The 17,133-nt window shown below is 45.6% G+C and overlaps 1 protein-coding gene across 2 annotated transcripts in view; it reads left to right on the top strand.

Annotated features, from left to right (window-relative positions):
• STK24 (serine/threonine kinase 24) overlaps positions 1 to 17,133 on the top strand; it is a 124,365-nt gene that overhangs the window by 17,511 nt on the left and 89,721 nt on the right. The window lies entirely within an intron of this gene.

Here is a 17,133-nt window from a genome sequence, read left to right as displayed (position 1 = left end):
TTTTTTTTTGGTCCTTTTTTTTTTTTTTTTTTTTTGCTTATTTTCTGGTTGTCTCTGTGCATACATATATTTAAGACATTGCAGTTACACATACACAGGTGCACGTTTTATATTTTCCATTCAGAAATGGATCATAGGTATCGTCCCCCGTTTCCACGTGATTTGTTTTATCACCTTAACAGACTTACCCTTGCCTCCTCCGTGTAAGGCATGCCTCTTCTGTGGGACACAGAGCTCCAGCCAGAAAGCACAGTCCTGTTTGGCTCTGCTGGTTGGAGTAATCTTTCCACTTTCTTTTACCTTTGGAGAAAGAAAAGCTCATTCATCATTCCTTCTCCTTTAACTGGATTATTGGAGAGCACTGTTACTGTTATTTAATGTTTTTGCGGTTAATTGCTTTGCTTACGTTGATAAGCTGGACCACTGATGAGGTGGTATTGCAAATTCCTGCTGGGCTCCTTATCCCCTGCTGGAGGAGGAGGAGGAGGACAGTGCATATGGACTGGGGCCCCCCCCGCAAAGACTATGCGTGTGTGTGCATGCCTACACTGGTGTGCACAGTAACTTGACCACAAAACCACTCTCCTTTCTGGGCGTCCTCTAGTCAGCGGGTCAGGCAATTGTAGGGACCTGAGGGAGGTGAACGGCAGGAATTCTGCCTGGCTGAATTGTATTCTTAATTGTTCTTCAGATGAAGACTTTATATATGTGATAAGCTTTTCTAGTTTTAAGGTAGCTTTAATATCATGTATGTTTCTTTCCGGTCTTTTGCTTTAACGAGAGGTAATAGATGATACGGAAACTGGCAGTACCACGGGAGGTACAAACATGGTGACTTAAGATCACTGCTCTGAACAAACATTCACCCCGAATAGGACCAGTCTACTTTTTAGCAGTTTCATAGCATATGATTCATGCTGGGTATTCGTGTTTCCTTCCTGTACATGGTGCACACATGAACGAGGGGCTGCTGGCAGCAGTGGTCCCAGTGTTGAAGTCCGTATGCCTGGCTGCATGGAGCGGCCACGGGGCGGGGGCCACCACAGTCTGTTAGTGCAAAGAGGGGATTGCGCCATGTCACTTGCCCCTGTCCTGCCAGCTGGTTTCAGATCAGTTTAGATCTTCCCTCTAAAGGAGTTAGGAAAAACGGTTGCGTTTCAGAGACTTGGGGGTTTTGGAACTTGGGATAAGGGACATGAACCTGTACTAGTACCCTTCTATGATACGTATGTTTTTAACGAATAGAAAAATTCGAGAAATACAAGGCAAACGATAAGAGAATTTAGCATTACCGAATTCTGCCGGAACCTGTTTGCCTTTTCTCTTTATTCAAATTTAGAAATTTTTCTTTATCGTATGATTGATTGTCTTTATTTGTTTAGCTCTTATGAGCATGGACACGAAAATGGGTGTTGGTGGATAGACATGCAATTAAAGAAGAGGCGGAAGTAGGGACGCCTGGGTGGCTCTGTCGGTTGAGCGTCCGACTTCGGCTCAGGTCATAATCTCACAGTTTGTGAGTTCGAGCCCCGTGGCAGGTTCTGTGCTCACAGCTCGGAGCCAGGAGCCTGTTTCAGATTCTGTGTCTCCCTCTGACCCTCCCTCACTTGTGCTCTTCCTCTCTCTATCAAAAATAAAAATAGGGGCGCCTGGGTGGCGCAGTCGGTTAAGCGTCCGACTTCAGCCAGGTCACGATCTCGCGGTCCGTGAGTTCGAGCCCCGCGTCGGGCTCTGGGCTGATGGCTCAGAGCCTGGAGCCTGTTTCCGATTCTGTGTCTCCCTCTCTCTCTGCCCCTCCCCGTTCATGCTCTGTAACTCTCTGTCCCAAAAATAAATAAACGTTGAAAAAAAAAAATTTAATAAAAAAAAAAAAAACAAAAATAAAAATAAAAACATTTAAAAAGAAGAGGAAGTGCTGTCAGATACTGTGTGGTAAAAGTTTTTGCTATTTTAAGATGAAACATTGAAAGTGTAGACTGGCTGGCCATTTGCCTTGTAGCATTTAAAATTTTTTTAAAGTTTCTTAAAAAATTTTTTTTAATGTTTATTTTTCAGAGAGAGAGGGAGAACGTGAGTGAGAGAGGGGCAGAGAGACAGGAAGTCAGAGGATCTGGAGTGGGCTCTGCACTGATAGCATAGAGCCCAATGTGGGGCTTGAGCCCAGGAACTGTGATATCATGACCTGAACCAAAGTCAGATGTTTAACCGATTGAGCCACCCAGATGCTCCAAGTTTATTTATTTTGAGAGACAGAGAGAGACAGGGGGAGAGAATCCCAAGCAGGCCCCACTGTGTCAGCACAGAGCCCGATGCAGGGCTCGAACCCATGAACCACGAGATCACGACCTGAGCTGAGATCAAGAGTTGGATGCTTAACTGACTGAGCCACCCAGGCGCCCCATGCATTGTAGTATTTTATAAAACAGAAAAATTTGGTAAGGGATATATTAATATTTTGATTGTAATTTATTGCCGTAATCACCACGGTTACAGTTTGATGCAAACAGAAGCAAAATTTTTCATGTGTCAGAAATAAAGTTTAAAATACAGATCTTCACCAAATGCATTTCTGATTTCATTTGTAATTTTGCTGGTTAGAACGCCTACGTGTTTTCTTATAGAAATGAGTTTATAAATGGTGGGTAAATTGTGAGGCTAGGCTAGATAAGCCCAACTGAGCTATAATTTAAGGGTCAAAGTCCTGGTTCTGAAGGCAGGAAGCCAGTTGGTAGAAGACAGCTGGAGGAGAGGGAAGCCTTTTCCTTTCATTTCTTGGCGTAGGACTGGCCCTGTGCAGGCCAGGGTGGCCTCTTGCAGGGTGCTGGCTCTGATACTTCCAGGCCCTTTGTCCTCCATCTGTTAACACCTCCTTGGTACTACGGCTCTGGTATGGGACCTCTTTACTGCACCCCCTGCAATAGGTTTCAGTAGTTTCCAATTAAAGATCCGATTCCTTGTTTTAAAACTGATTTTAGCTGGCTGTTGGGAAAGCATCTATACTATTTGCTACAAGCAGTAGTCCTTGATTGTAGGGAGAAAGTGTGTTACTCTAGGTACCTAAAATGCAGAGTGTCAGGCAGTGAAAGGTCGATGGCATCTGTAGGCGAAGACGTATATGCTTGAGGAAGATGGGTCTGCCATGTCATACGCCATGCTGGCACTGGAATTGGGAAGGTAAATGATAAGCCCTGTCTTCAGGGAGCTTACATTCTTTTTTTTTTTTTTCCAACGTTTATTTATTTTTGGGACAGAGAGAGACAGAGCATGAACGGGGGAGGGGCAGAGAGAGAGGGAGACACAGAATCGGAAACAGGCTCCAGGCTCCGAGCCATCAGCCCAGAGCCTGACGCGGGGCTTGAACTCACGGACCGCGAGATTGTGACCTGGCTGAAGTCAGACGCTTAACTGACTGCGCCACCCAGGCGCCCCAGGGAGCTTACATTCTAATAGCAGGGGGCATGTATGTACACATGCTTGTCAGTGGGCTCGAGGCAGCTGTAGAAGTGTCAGGCACGGAAGCAGCACAGAGGAGGGAGTAATGAAAAACCAGGAGGTGGCAGCTTGAAAATCGATAAAAGAAATGGTGCCCGAGCTCTGTTCGAGACCTGTGAGTCGTCGTGCTCTGAGCTCTGCTGTCCCGGCATCAGAGCATTGCCACCCGAGGCCCCAGGGTGGAGGAATGGGTGTTAATCTGCTGTCAGTGGGCAGAGTTCACGAGCTGATTGCCCTGAAGTCAGGAGCAGTTTGCAGTTTTCTGAGGTGGCAGGAGTTTCTTTTGAAAAAGTTGTAACAGATTAAATCCTATGCCAGAGCTCCAAGCACTTAGCATTTGTTTAATTTTGACTCTGAATCTCTTTCATGGGTGGTTTAATGGATGTGGATCAGAAAGCAGCTTTCCAATGAGCTGGAGAGCAGAATTCAGCAAGCACGTTCACACAGTTTAGTCCTTGGTTACACCTGGAAAAATCGGTGTAGAAGCCTCTAGATCAACTAAACAAAGAGCTTTCGTTTTAATCCCCATCGATGATGCTGATTTTCCTGCGGGGCTCCTTACTCCACCTGGTTCAACCTGAGAGGGAATTGGGAAGAATGAAAGCAGTGTTGGGGTGGGTTGTTTGCGGTGATTGCATTGTTAAAATCCTTTTCTTTAATAAGTGTAAAACTTAAGCATGATAAGATGCCAGTTCCCATGAGAAAAGGATTTTGGAGTTTTATCTAGTTGGTTTACTTTTAGTTAATCTCTAAGGCTTGATGGTTTGGGTAACTTGGGGGTCTGGAGATGACAATTTATGAAAGTTGCTGGGTTCAATCAGAACTGCTCAGTTTTTTTGTACTCTTCTAGCCAGAACTAATTTTAATAGGTAAAGTGAAATGGCTCATTTTGCAGTTCTGTTCTGTAAAGAGCGGTGGACAGTACGTGTTTTGGGGAAGTGTGGACTCTGGGGGGAGTGACTGGAACAACAAAGAGACTCATGTTCACAACAAAATTGAGCAGAGGATACAGAGATTTTCCCTTCTGTCCGCTCCCCTCCCCACCGCTGTCAGTATCCTGCACCAGATTATATTGGTTGTGATTGATGAGCCTACACTGGGACATCATTATCATCCAAAGTCCTTAGTTGATGTTAGGGCTCGAATAACCGTTGCACATCCTATATAGGTTTTAACAAAATGTAATGACATGCATCCGCCCTTATAGTAGAAAGAATAGTTTCACTGCCCTGAAAGCCTCTGTATTTTAAAAACATGTCTTTTTGGTTCACTGGAATATTTTTTTATCTGTACCCCATTTTCTCCTCATTGGCTTTTTTAGTTTCTGACTCGACCAAGTAGTTTCTCTCAGTGTGGGGGAGCCTGGGTTCCTTGGTCTCTGTCGTCGTGAAAGCTGCATGCATTTGGAGTTGTCAAGATGCATGCATCCAAAATTATGTCTTGAGAAGTTAGTGGCTCTTGGCAGCCATCCAGGAACCCGACCCCGGGGAGATTCTAATGGGGGGGGGGTTCTGCACACTTCCTTTTTGGTTCTCTGCTCCTTCAATTATCTTGTGACTGTTAACAGACATGTTAAGTTAAAGGACACTGAACATGGAGGTACGTATGTCGTACCTTCTTCTCTAAGTAGATCTCCCTTTTTGTTTTTACTCCCTGAAATTTCCCTCATCCCCTCCTTTCCCAGCAGGGTGGGGTGGAAGGACATCTCGAATTAGGTGCTTTGCAGGTGATTTGCTTCTGAGCCTGTTCTGCCTCCACCTGTGGCCTCACGCCTTCATGTCCTGAGGCTCCGAGAAGCTGCCCTCACGCCGACCTGTCCTCAGCGTCTCTCATGCTTCTGACCTCGGTTTGGTAGTTAGGGTTTAAACCCCTTCCTATAACTCAGTTTCTGTGGAAGGCTGTTGGGGATGGTACGGAGGGAAGAAATCCACGTGGTACCCCCCTTCTCCCCCCCCCAAACTAATGTAGATTCCTTTTAAAAAAATTGAGCTATTACAAATTTTAATTTATTTAAAATATTACAGATGGAATACATAATTAACTGTAAAAAAAAAATCAAACAATGCAGAATTGTATGGTTTTTATTCCCCAGGGGTAGCTAATGTTGAGGGTTAGAATTCTGTGGTTGCGTTAATTACAAAGGCGGAGCGGGGCGTTCACTCTTCTCCATTCAGAACTGAAGGGGAAGGCTGGGAGTGCCTTTTGATGTTTTTTCTTCCCAATCTCAGCAGCTCCATCAGAAATGTCACCAACCTCTAAGACCTCTTAAGCAATCCAGTTTCTGCCAGCACTTAAGTGCTTTTCATAGTCTTGATGAGACGGGAAACTCCTTCCTCAACAGATTGATTGGATGTCTGCGATGTTGAAGCCCCATGCTGGAAGCTGGGGAAGTGGATGAGCTATGCCTGCTCTTAATGCGCTCACAGCCCATTGTCCTGCAGACATTCTGACATGCCCGGCAAGTGCTGGGAGTGCGAGGTGATACTAGTCAAAGTGGGTGAAAGGAAGGAAGCCTTCCTGGAGGAGGTGGCATTTGAGCGTGTATCTGAGTAGTTTTTTAAAGTGCTAGTGGGTGAAGGGCATTCCAAGCAGATGGGGTCTTTTCATAGAATTGGCTGTAGTCTGGGGTAACTGGTGTAGATGAGTTAGATTAATGTTTTTTTCTTCTTCCTACCTAAGAAAATGGGAAAGAAAAGGCATTGGAAAGATTTCAGTTTGGAGTAGGGTAAGAGTGCTAAAAAAGGTGACATCTGGGGGTTTCGAGTCAGGTGGTGTCTCCTTAATGGATTGGATAATCCAGATTATCCAAAACTGGCCTAAAGTGGCTTAGGTGGCTTCCTAGTTTATTTCTGATTTGCTTGGAGGACAGATAACAAGTCGAGATTGGAAAACCTAGGTAGGTCTTGATTTCTACAGGCTGGTCCCAGTATATTACATACATACACGTTTTTGGAAGTTGAACTTAGTCTTTTTTCCTGATTTGGAAGTGTTTTGTTTTGTTTTAAATTGGGCTAAAAACACATTGAGGACAGAAGGCTGTATATTTTGCATGCTTACAGTTGGGCCTCTGGAACTAAGCAAAAATACCATGCAAATGAGCATTTTTACCTTTTAAAAAAAATGTTTATTTATTTATTTGGAGAGAGAGGAGACGCAGGATCCCAAGCAGGCTCCGCACTGTCATCGCAAAGCCTGAAGTGGGGTCTGATCCCACGAACCGTGAGATGATGACCTAAGCTGGAACCAAGAGTTGGGCACTTGGCCACCTGAGCCACCCAGGCGCCCCCAGTGTTTTTACTTCTGAGCCCAGACCTTTGGGTTGTGTTCACCTGGAAGAAGGCTGGCTGTGTCCCTGAGCTTTCTCAGGAGGCTGGCGTGTGAGGACGCTCAGGTGGATTTCAGCAGCAGTTACGGGTGGCTTGTCTTTTGAGGAGACACAACTATGGGACGGAGGCAGCTCCTAGTAAAAAAAAAAAAAAGAAAAGAAACAAGGAAACTTTCGCCTTCTCTGAAGAGTCTCTTCAGTTGGCAATGACCATCAGCGTTAGCGATGTGTCATGACTTGGGATGAGAACCGCTTTGAGGTTAGCTGCTGAGGGGGAACCTGCTGCTGTGAGATTCCTGTAGAAAAGTCCAGATCATTAAGTTGAAGAGTTGTAAGATGTGACTGCCTGCTCTGTGAGGTTACACCAGGCTTAGCGGGGAACAGTGGGTGGCATCAGGCTGATACAGGAAGTTGATCATCTTAGTTTGTGATTAGCTGAAGATATTTCATGTGGTTGGGGTGAAAAACTCCCTTTACCCGAAACCTTTGTGTGTCACATTGTGGTCATCTACACGGTGTCAGGGCGGGGTTGCCAGTGGAGTTGTGTTAGCAACAGTCCAGTTGCAGAGGCCTCTGAATCGTGACCATTGTGGTCCTAGCCCTGGCTAACAATGGGGGCTTCTCTACTTATCGTTACTTAGGGCTTACCCGAAAGATCCAGATGCGGATTGAAGGCCATACAGTGGATTGAATAGTTTTATTAAGGAGATTAAGCAGTTTATTCATTTTTCTTAGAGAAAGATGTGGCATGAGGGGGCGTGGTGGCATGTGTATGTGGCTACTGTGTGTGATTTGAGGATAAACCCTTGGGACAGGTCAACTCCTTGACGCCTGCATGATTTATCTTCCCATTTCCAGCCATTAGTGAAGTTCACTGAGTTCCCGTCATCTGCGTTTCAACTACTGCATGTAATTTTAGCAGTTGTGACTCAGAAGAAAAACTCGAGTAGGGCTTCAGGTCAGACTATAATGGGAACATAGGAGCATTTGTTATATACTGGTTTAAAAAATTTTTTTTTCATCTGTTATTCTCAGGAAAACTATATTTATGCATTTGTCTGTCCTTTTACAGATGAGTAAACTTAGGCCTGCAGAAACGAGTAGCTAGCAAGAAGCGGAGATGGCTTTGAACCCACGTGCATCTGGCCGTGGGCGCCATATTCTTTTCTTTCCACTATGCCAGGTTCTCTAGTGGATTGGCCTACTGATCTGGAGAGTTAGGGTTTTCAGTTGAGTTCTCAAGGGAGAAGGGAGGAATTGGTGACCTAGCTCCATTAATGGCATCACCTACTCTGAGGGTTTAGCAGCGGACCGTTGTTCTGTATGACGAATAATTACAGTTTGGGATGGGTTTATTGGAATATTTGGGTAGGTGATGGAGGCTGTGATATTGAGATTTAGAAAAGGTTACTTGTACGTGTTGTGCATTTTTTCAGTTTGTTCAATTGGTCAGAAAGAGTTGGTAATAAGGCCAAGGTTTCTGGGTTGATTGCTGAGTGTATCTGGGACCCTTGCAGAGAAAACGGTGATTCACAATTACGATTTCATCTCCTCCTCTTACCTCCCCACCCCTGTGGCAAACCTATGCAGGAATCAGTGAAGAGGGGTCTCAGTACCAATACTGGGAAAACAACAAACAGCCAGCGCTCTATTGATGTAAAAAAAAAAAAAAATCTGTATCTTTTAAATTTTTTCAACTAAAAAGTGCGTTAAAAAGGGGAGCTGAGACACGTGAAGAGCCATTCATGTGTTATGTCAGTTTTGAGTTGAGAAAATCCATCTTGTTGCTTATTTGAGCCTGCTGCTTGGTTCTGGACACATTGTAGAAAGTGAGAAATGGGAATTTGACTTTCCATGATGGCGTGTGTGCTGCCTGCATTTGTGGGATCAGAGATGGGAAGCCCTGTTGTGGGTGCTCATGAGGAAGGTGAGCAAGCAGCCCACTTACCTTTGGGTTGGTTGAAAGGAGGCCGAGGAGGAGGAGGGCAGGCAGCGGGGTGGTGGGTGAGGCCTTCGCTGCCCATGAGCAGTGGTGTTGGCCAGTGGATGGAAGAAAGCCTCTGTTCACCATACTCTTGGCAAACTTAGTCACTTTATAGCAACATCACCCATAGTTTAAGCTTTTTGGCAGGTCTGATAATTTTCAGCATTCAAAAAAGGAAAGCAAAACCAAAAATATAAAAAAGTCTTTTATAAAATGAATTACTCCAGGGGCGCCTAGGTGGCTCAGTCGGTTAGGCGTCTGACTCTCAGTTTCGGCTCAGGTCATGATCTCAGGGTTTGTGAGTTAGAGTCCCACATTGGGCTTCGCGCTGACAATACGGAGCCTACTTGGGATTCTCTCTCTCCCCCTCTCTCTCTTTGCCCCTTCCCCGTGCTTGCTCTCTCTCTTGTGTGCGTGCTCTCTCTCTTTCAAAATAATAAAAACAAAGTTAAAAAATGAATTACTCCACCATTTGGTTTTTGTAACATTTAGTGGAAAGAAGAGAAGTAGGCCTTTGATAGCGAAGGGTCTCAGATGAGCCATCTGAGATCTGGGACATCTCTGGTGGGAGAACCCAGCGTCACTGGGCAAGGTGATCCGTGCCCTGTGTAGGCCTGCCCTTTATCGGGTTCATTGGGAAAGGGGCGTCATACTCCACCTGGGCCCTGCAGCCTCTGCAGCCTTTGCTGCCACTGTTACCTTGCTCTCTGTCTGCAAGTGAGGAGCCACTGTCCTTTTAACTGATCGATTTCGTATATTGAAACTGTTTCTCTCATTTTCAGTGGAACCTAGAATGACAAAGATTTTGAGGGGGGTATTGAATCACACCCATTTCTTAAGAAATTCCTGTGATTTTTCCCGGTTTCTTTCAACTTTCATGTTTCCTTTTTTAGCTTCAGAGGAAACATTGTAATGGGGTTAAAGTAAATGCAAATATAGCAGAAATTAAGTTTTCTTCTTTCAGGTGATTTATCTTTTTTAGCCTTTTGCTTTTGTTTATTGGTTCTTTTGGAGAGAATTGTTTAAGAGGAATGGAGTAATTACAGTGTTTGGTGTAATACAGTTCAGGATGTTTAATGTATTGTAGGAGCCCATTTGCTGCTTTTAGCTTCTTGATTATTGTCCACATTGATTGAGGGTAATGGATTAGAGATGCCCAAAAAACTGACCTCTCCCAACCAGAATGGTTTGAGCCAAGCATTCTGGACCATAAACTTAAAATCACCCTAAAGTCAAGTCTGGACTTCCAAAAAAAAAAAAAAAAATCTTTTAGGTTATGTATGTGTTTGTCTGTATTCATTAGAAATGGAAATGTTACAGCTCTGCTTTTTTCTTAGTATAAATTTGTAAAATAAGCTTACTTGTTTTAAGACTTGGGACAATGCAGAAAAACATCAATAAAAAAGCCCATAAACATCCATTGTTAACATTTTAATGTACGTTCTTCTGAAGTCCTTTCTGTGAATCACCCACCCGTCCTGCCACATGCAACAAAACCAGAACCATTCTGTATGTACTGTTCTGTAATGTTCTTTTTTTCATATTAAACCGTGGAATGTTTCTGCAGGTCAGCAAACCATTATTTTGAGTGGCTGCTCGGTATTTCATTGTAAGGCTGCAGAATAATTCCTGAAATTAATCCTACGTTGATAACTGCTCAGGTAGTTTGCAACTTAAAAAAAAAAAGGGAAATGCCAATGATTATACGAATCTTTCCACTTACCTAGTTATTTCCTTAGGATATATTGGTAGAAGGACTTTCATTTCTTTCTTTCTTTTTTTTAAATATTTTTAAATGTTTTTATTTAGTTTTGAGAGAGAGAGACAGACACCATGTGAGTAGGGGAGGGGCAGAGAGAGAGAGAGAGACAGAGAATCCAAAGCAGGTTCCAGGCTCTGAGCTGTTAGCACAGAGCCCGACGTGGGGCTCGAACCCACAAACCGTGGGATCATGACCTGAGCCGAGGTCAGATGCTTAACAGGCACCCTATATTTACTTCTGTTTTTAGGGATGGTTCATGTATGTTGTTGCTTCCCTAGCTGGCACCTTCTCTGATCACGTGTATCTTTTTAGTTCTTCCTTTTTAGGTGATTTTTGTTCTCTTTTTCATTGTTTGCCAGCAGTATTTTACTTTTTCTGCTTTTAACATGGATGTTTATTAGGATAATGGCTTTTATTACCTTCAACTGTGGTGACTAGATTTTTTTTGGGGGGGACTAAAAAATCTTTAAAGGAGTGTTCTGATTTTCTTTAGTTTTTTTTTTTATTTTTAATGTTTATTTATTTTTGAGAGAGAGAGCACGAGTGGGGGAGGGGCAGAGAGAGAGGGAGACACAGAATCTGAAGCAGGCTCCAGGCTCTGAGCTGTCAGCACAGAGCCCGACATGGGGCTCGAACCCACGGACCTGAGCTGAAGCCGGACACTTCACCGACTGAGCCACCCAGGCCCCCCCCCCCTTTTTTAAAATTTAATTTTACTTAATTTGCAATTCCAGTTAGTTAACATACAGTGTTAGTTTCAGGCGTACAGTATAGTAATTCAGCACTTCCATACATCAGCCCTGTCTAGTTTCTTTGAGTCAAGAGAAGTCTTTGAAACGATTCCCCTGCCCGCAGCCTTGGCCCCTGCTTTTCCTAGAAAAGAATCTCATGTTCAGAGAAGCCGCTGCTTGCCTGGGGCCCCGCAAGTTGTGGATTGGGTCCCTCCTCTTCCCGCAGCTTGGCTCAGGTGTCCCTCTACTTGGCAGGCAGTCTTCAGTGTGATGGCTCTTTCCTCCTTCTGTTGGAGGCAGACTTCTCATGGCATCCTTCATTACCTTCAGTGTGGATCGGAGGAGAGCGGCATAGATGGGCCTTTCGTGGGCTTTGTTTCTCTGGGAGTCTCGTTGCAGTGAGGGTGTGAAGCTTGGGTTCCGTCAACGTAATCGACTGTGAATTGACGCCCAGATATTCACACTTGGCCAGTCTGCCTGCTGAGCTGTTCTCCTTGGGCATAGGGCCAAGGAGGACCCCGGAGGAAAATGAAGCTTTTGTGTAGCACGTGGTTTGTGTGGCCTAGACAGGTGCGCGGGTGACTGGGTCTCCCAGCTGTCCAGCAGGAGATGGCTCACTGCTCTGGTGATGTCCTTTAAAGATGTGCCTGTTGGTTTAAAGCTTCCTTCCATAGTGTTTATTGATGACTTATTCTTTTCCGCTGGCGGGAGACGACAGTATGTCACTGTGGTCAGTAGGGGTGGCAGGAGCCCGCCCCATCCAGCTCCTTCCCTGCAACGGGAGCACAACAGCTTCCTTATGGAAGGGACCTCGCAGAGGTTACCTCCCTGACTGCAGTCAGAGAATTGAAGAAATACTGAAAAGATAATTTTAAGGAGAAACTTACCATTGGTGCAAGTCTGGAATCTTTCTGTGTCAGAAGCGCAGAAGCACTTTTGTATTTCATTTTTTTAAGTTTATTCGTTTTTTGAGAGAGACAGAGCATGAGTGGGGGAGGGGCAGAGAGAGGGAGACACACAGAATCTGAAGCAGGCTCCAGGCTGCGAGCTGTCAGAACAGAGCCCGACGCAGAGCTCGAACCCACGAACCCCGAAATCATGACCTGAGCTGAAGTCGGACGCTTAAACTGCCGAGCCACCCAGGCGTCTCAGGGCATCCTCTTCATTATTTCAGCATAGTATTTTCAGACTTCACCCTTGGAGGTGGGGGATGGCTGGCATTTTCTGCCAGTTGGGAGGTCTGTAAGTCAGGGGTGTCCTTGGATGCGACCTTGGGAATGGAGGGGTGGCTCCTCTCTGCCTTTTCCCTCTTTCCACTGCGAGCAGAGCCACTTCTTTGGCCCCCCTTCTCCCGGGCTGCTGCGTCTAATCTGCTGTGGGTTAGGGACCTTTCTCAGAGTGTGTGTTGTGGACCAGAACGTTCTGAGAGAGGGACTGAGGTCCCCTCCTGGGCAGAGCGGTGCAGGTGAATTCAGGGCTTAGCATTCGTGACCACTATTTCTGTGCTCGGAGGCCTTTTTGCGCTTGGAAGTGGAAGGCATCGTGCTTCCTCAGGGTTGAGGTTTCTAAAACCTGACCTCTGAATCAAAGTGAAGTTGCTCTACGGGAACAATTGGGAACAAGCATCGTGCTAGCGTCCCTTAAATCTATGCCCCCTTCATGCTGCAGTCCAGCCCAGGGTGGGGGTGGGGGACTTTGTTGCATTATTCATTTGATTTGCTTTTCAAGTGTTTAGTTCTCTTTTTTGGGAATGCAGCAGCTCTGTACTATCCTTGGGTAGGGACGGATTTCACTGAAGTGGTGAACTTGTGGAGGGTGGTGTGACTGGCCATTTCTTCTCACTCAGCCAGGGAGCAGAGCCCGGGCCCATCTTTTCTCTTCTCTTACCCTGGTGGCCTTCTGGTGAGGCGACTTTTCCCTCACGCCCCGAGTATTTCCCCTCCTTGAAAAGGGGATTTGATACACAAAGGTGCTGTGGAAATTAGGAGCCAGGAAACCTGAGTATTTACGTATTGTTAAAATTTGTTTTTTTTTTTTTTAATTTTTTTTTCAACGTTTATTTATTTATTTTTGGGACAGAGAGAGACAGAGCATGAACGGGGGAGGGGCAGAGAGAGAGGGAGACACAGAATCAGAAACAGGCTCCAGGCTCTGAGCCATCAGCCCAGAGCCTGACGCGGGGCTCGAACTCCCGGACCGCGAGATCGTGACCTGGCTGAAGTCGGACGCTTAACCGGCTGCGCCACCCAGGCGCCCCTAAAATTTGTTTTTTAATGTTTATTTTTGAGAGAGAGAGAGTGAGCGAGTGAGCACGAGTGGGGGAGGGGCAGAGAGAGGGGGGGAGAGAGAGAGTCCCAAGCAGGCTCTGCACCGTCAACGCAGAGCCTGATGCTGGGTTTGAACTCAGAAACCGTGAGATCATGACCTGAACCGAAGCCAAGAGTCAGACGCTTAACTGACGGAGCCACCAGGTGCCCCTCAGCTATGTGAGATTTAATGTGTCCGTTTCTTAATCTGAAGTGGACTATTTTTTGTACTCTTGTCTGGAGTCTAAGATGTCGTATGTATGAGGGGTGTGCGGGATTACTGTGTTATAGTTGAATTGAGCCCAGAGTCTATGAGGTGGGCTCGATTTTAGTCACGGTCAATAAAATGCAGGGTGGAGGTTGGAGGAAGTTGGAACCAGCCTCCTTATTTAGTAGAGATTGTTTCTGAGACTATGCAAAGGGTAAGTGTATTGTTTTTTGTCAGACTTGCTGCCCTTACCTCCTCGACCCCGAGGGTTGGCTGGGAGCGGTCCTTATTCAGCAGCATCGATGTAGGTTTGCATACCTTCCAGAGGGCTGCCTGTTGTAGTCCCTGTTTATACTATTTGAGAATGGCTGACATACCTGCCTCTGCTGGGGTTGGCGGAACGTGGTGCCGGAAAATATTAAATCATGAGAGTTGATCACCTTGTCCAGAAAATAAGGCAGTTTTGTGAACCACCTGAGTCTTCCAGGTGCGATAAGTGGCCGATGATTAGGGGAAATGAACTCATTGAATCTTTATCCCCTCAAAAGATTCGGAAACCACAACACAAAGCTTAGGTGAGTCGCCCAAGATCATTAGGCAAATGTGTGGTAGAGGCAGGCAGACTTTGAATGAGTTTGTCTCAAAAGCCTACACCCTTAACCACTCACTTCACGTTTCTACCACGAGGAAGTATGTGCTATTTCTCTGTTCAACAACAGGTCGTGGTATGAGATGGTAGGAAGTACGTGAGTTCTAGGCCGTGTGGGATACAGTGAGCAAAAACATTTTTCCTCACTGCTGCACTATTTTTGCTACTGTACTGGTTGAGAAAATAAACTCTTGCATTTCCAAGGCAAGGTTAATGTAGTTCTTCCGTAATAATTACGGTCTTTTGAAGCATCCTCTTCTTGGGGACTGTTCACTAGGCAGATAAAATGGCGCAGAGCGCAAGTGAGCCCACGACTTACTTTATCGCTTTGCTTGCTGTGTTTAATCCTCTTGGGACAGTATCTGGTGTGTTTATTAAATAGGCTGCTTCTGAGTCAAAAATAAATCTTTCCTGAAAGACGTTAAGATTTTATTTTAGATTCGATTGTAAGTTCCCTGAGCCGCCATCTTTTCGGAATCTGATCCTAAAGATCATGCTCTTCTCCTCTTAACGATCCCGGAAGTTTTCGTGATAATGCCATAATGAAGACATAAGACAGCCTCTTTTTCTTTTTTTTTTTAACTTCTTTTTATTTTTTTAATGTTTAGAGTGCGCACATGTGCGAGCAGGGGAGGGACAGAGACGGGGTTAGAGGATCTGAAGTGGGCTGTGCACCGACAGCAGAGAGCCCAGTGTGGGGCTTGAACTCACGAACCCGTGAGATCACGACCGAAGTCAGACACTTAACCGCCTGAGCCACCCAGGCGCCAAACCTCTTCTTCTTTTTAAGCTTGGAACAGAGACCGACACTGCTCTTCATAGAGTTGATCAGGATACATCTTGCTGTTGAGCAGCTTGAAGCTTCATGGATACCCTTGCTTTGTGGCCTGCCGTGGCCCTTGTGTTTGGGGGCAGGTTGGGTGGAAGAGTAGACAGCAGTGTGAAGTTTTGGGGGATCTGTGGAAACTATGGAAAACCCCAAAGCTTGTTTGTTTTGTTTTCCAAAAAACATTCATTTATGGACATCGCCGCGCTCCCCGCATGCCAGGTATTGCGCTAGCTGATGAGAGAAGACGAACCGTGGGAAGTCCTTGCCCTTGTAGGCCTCACAGTCCTTTGGGGGACACACGTGAATACGGGCACGCGGTGTGCGATGTGCCTGCGGGATGGTGGTGTGTTGTATTTGACCACAAAATGTAGTCCCTCGGGTGTACAGTTCAGTGATTTTTAGGAACATTCCCGAGCGGTGCAGCCCTCCCGGTAAGTCCGTAGAGAACATTGCCATCTCTCCAAATGACCTCTTGTGCTTGATTTACAGTTGACCTCTGTTCCCAGCATCCCCTACTCTCCTTTGTCTCCATCGCTTTGACTTTTCCGGACACGTCATAGAAGGGAATTCGTACAGTCTGTGGTTTCTTGTGATTGTCTCCTTTCACTTAGCATGTTTTCGAGGTTCGTGATGTGGCATGTGTTGTCAGTAGCTTGGTCCCTTTTATTGCCGCATAGTGTCCCATTGTATGGATGTGCCTCATTTTGTCTGTCCCTTCACCAGCTGAGGAACATCTAAGCTGTTTCCAGTGTTCCAGTGAACATTCACGTATATGTCTTTGTGTGGACCCTTAGGATTTCCACTTCTCTTGGGAGTGGAATTGCTGGGTCGTATGGTGGTCTTGTGTTTAATTTATTGAGAACCTGCCAAACTGCTTTCTGAAGTGGCCATACCATTTTATATCCAACTGGCAATTTAGGGAGGGGCGACCTATTTCCAATAGACTTAATAGACTTACCAGTACATCCAATATAATAATATTGATATTGTTCCATTAACATGGCAAAATGGAGAAAAGCAACAAAAAAATTGTTACATTATTTACCCTTTTGGAGGCATTTTATGGTTGTAGCCCTCTGTACCCACTGGTTGAAGAGGTGTGTGCTTCAGGGCAGTGTGATTGGAGTGAACAGAATGGAAATTGAGGGGCATCTGGGTGGCTCAGTCGGTTAAGCATCCGACTCTTGATTTCATCTCAGGTCATGATCTCATGGTTCGTGGGTTTGAGCCCCGCGTTGTGCTCCACGCTGACAACGCTGAGCCAGCTTGAGATATTCCCTCTCTCTCTCTGTCTCTCCCTCCCCCTCTCTCTCTCCCTGCCCCTCCCCCACTCGTGCTCGCTCTCAAAATAAATAAACAACAAAAAAAAAAAAGAATAGAAATTGAGACCAGTGTGCCAGGTGGACTGCAGGCTGAGTTAATATAAACATCTTGTCCTTTCTGTTTCGTTTGGTGGGCGTGAGGATCTGTGGAGCAACCCTTTCTGTAAGTTTTAGTTATTACAGCTTTCCTTTCAGTCACCGCCCAGCCCTGGACTCCTGCGTCTCCTCATTTAATGTTTCTTCTGATATCGTCCAGGAGTCGTGACAGCCGTTGGTAGGACAGAACAAAGTAATACCTTTACTGTGGTTTCCTCAGTGCTCATGAGTTTTTTTTTTTTTTTTTTTTTTTTTTTTACCTCACCTCGGGTCTGGTGAAGGAGCAAGAAGGGAGGGAGGGCAGGGGCTGTGTGGGAGGGAAGAAAGGTCCACGGAGGGGACAGAGGATGACACAGCGCAGAAAGTGAATAGGATAGCATCTCTGCTCTGGAGCCCAAGGCCAACTTAAGGTGCAGGTAACTGGATAAA

The sequence above is a fragment of the Lynx canadensis genome, chromosome A1 (genome assembly GCF_007474595.2).
Source record: "Lynx canadensis isolate LIC74 chromosome A1, mLynCan4.pri.v2, whole genome shotgun sequence".
Lineage (NCBI taxonomy): Eukaryota > Metazoa > Chordata > Mammalia > Carnivora > Felidae > Lynx > Lynx canadensis.
The sequence above is the reverse complement of the archived record's forward strand: the minus strand, read 5'-3'. Positions and strand labels throughout refer to the sequence as shown.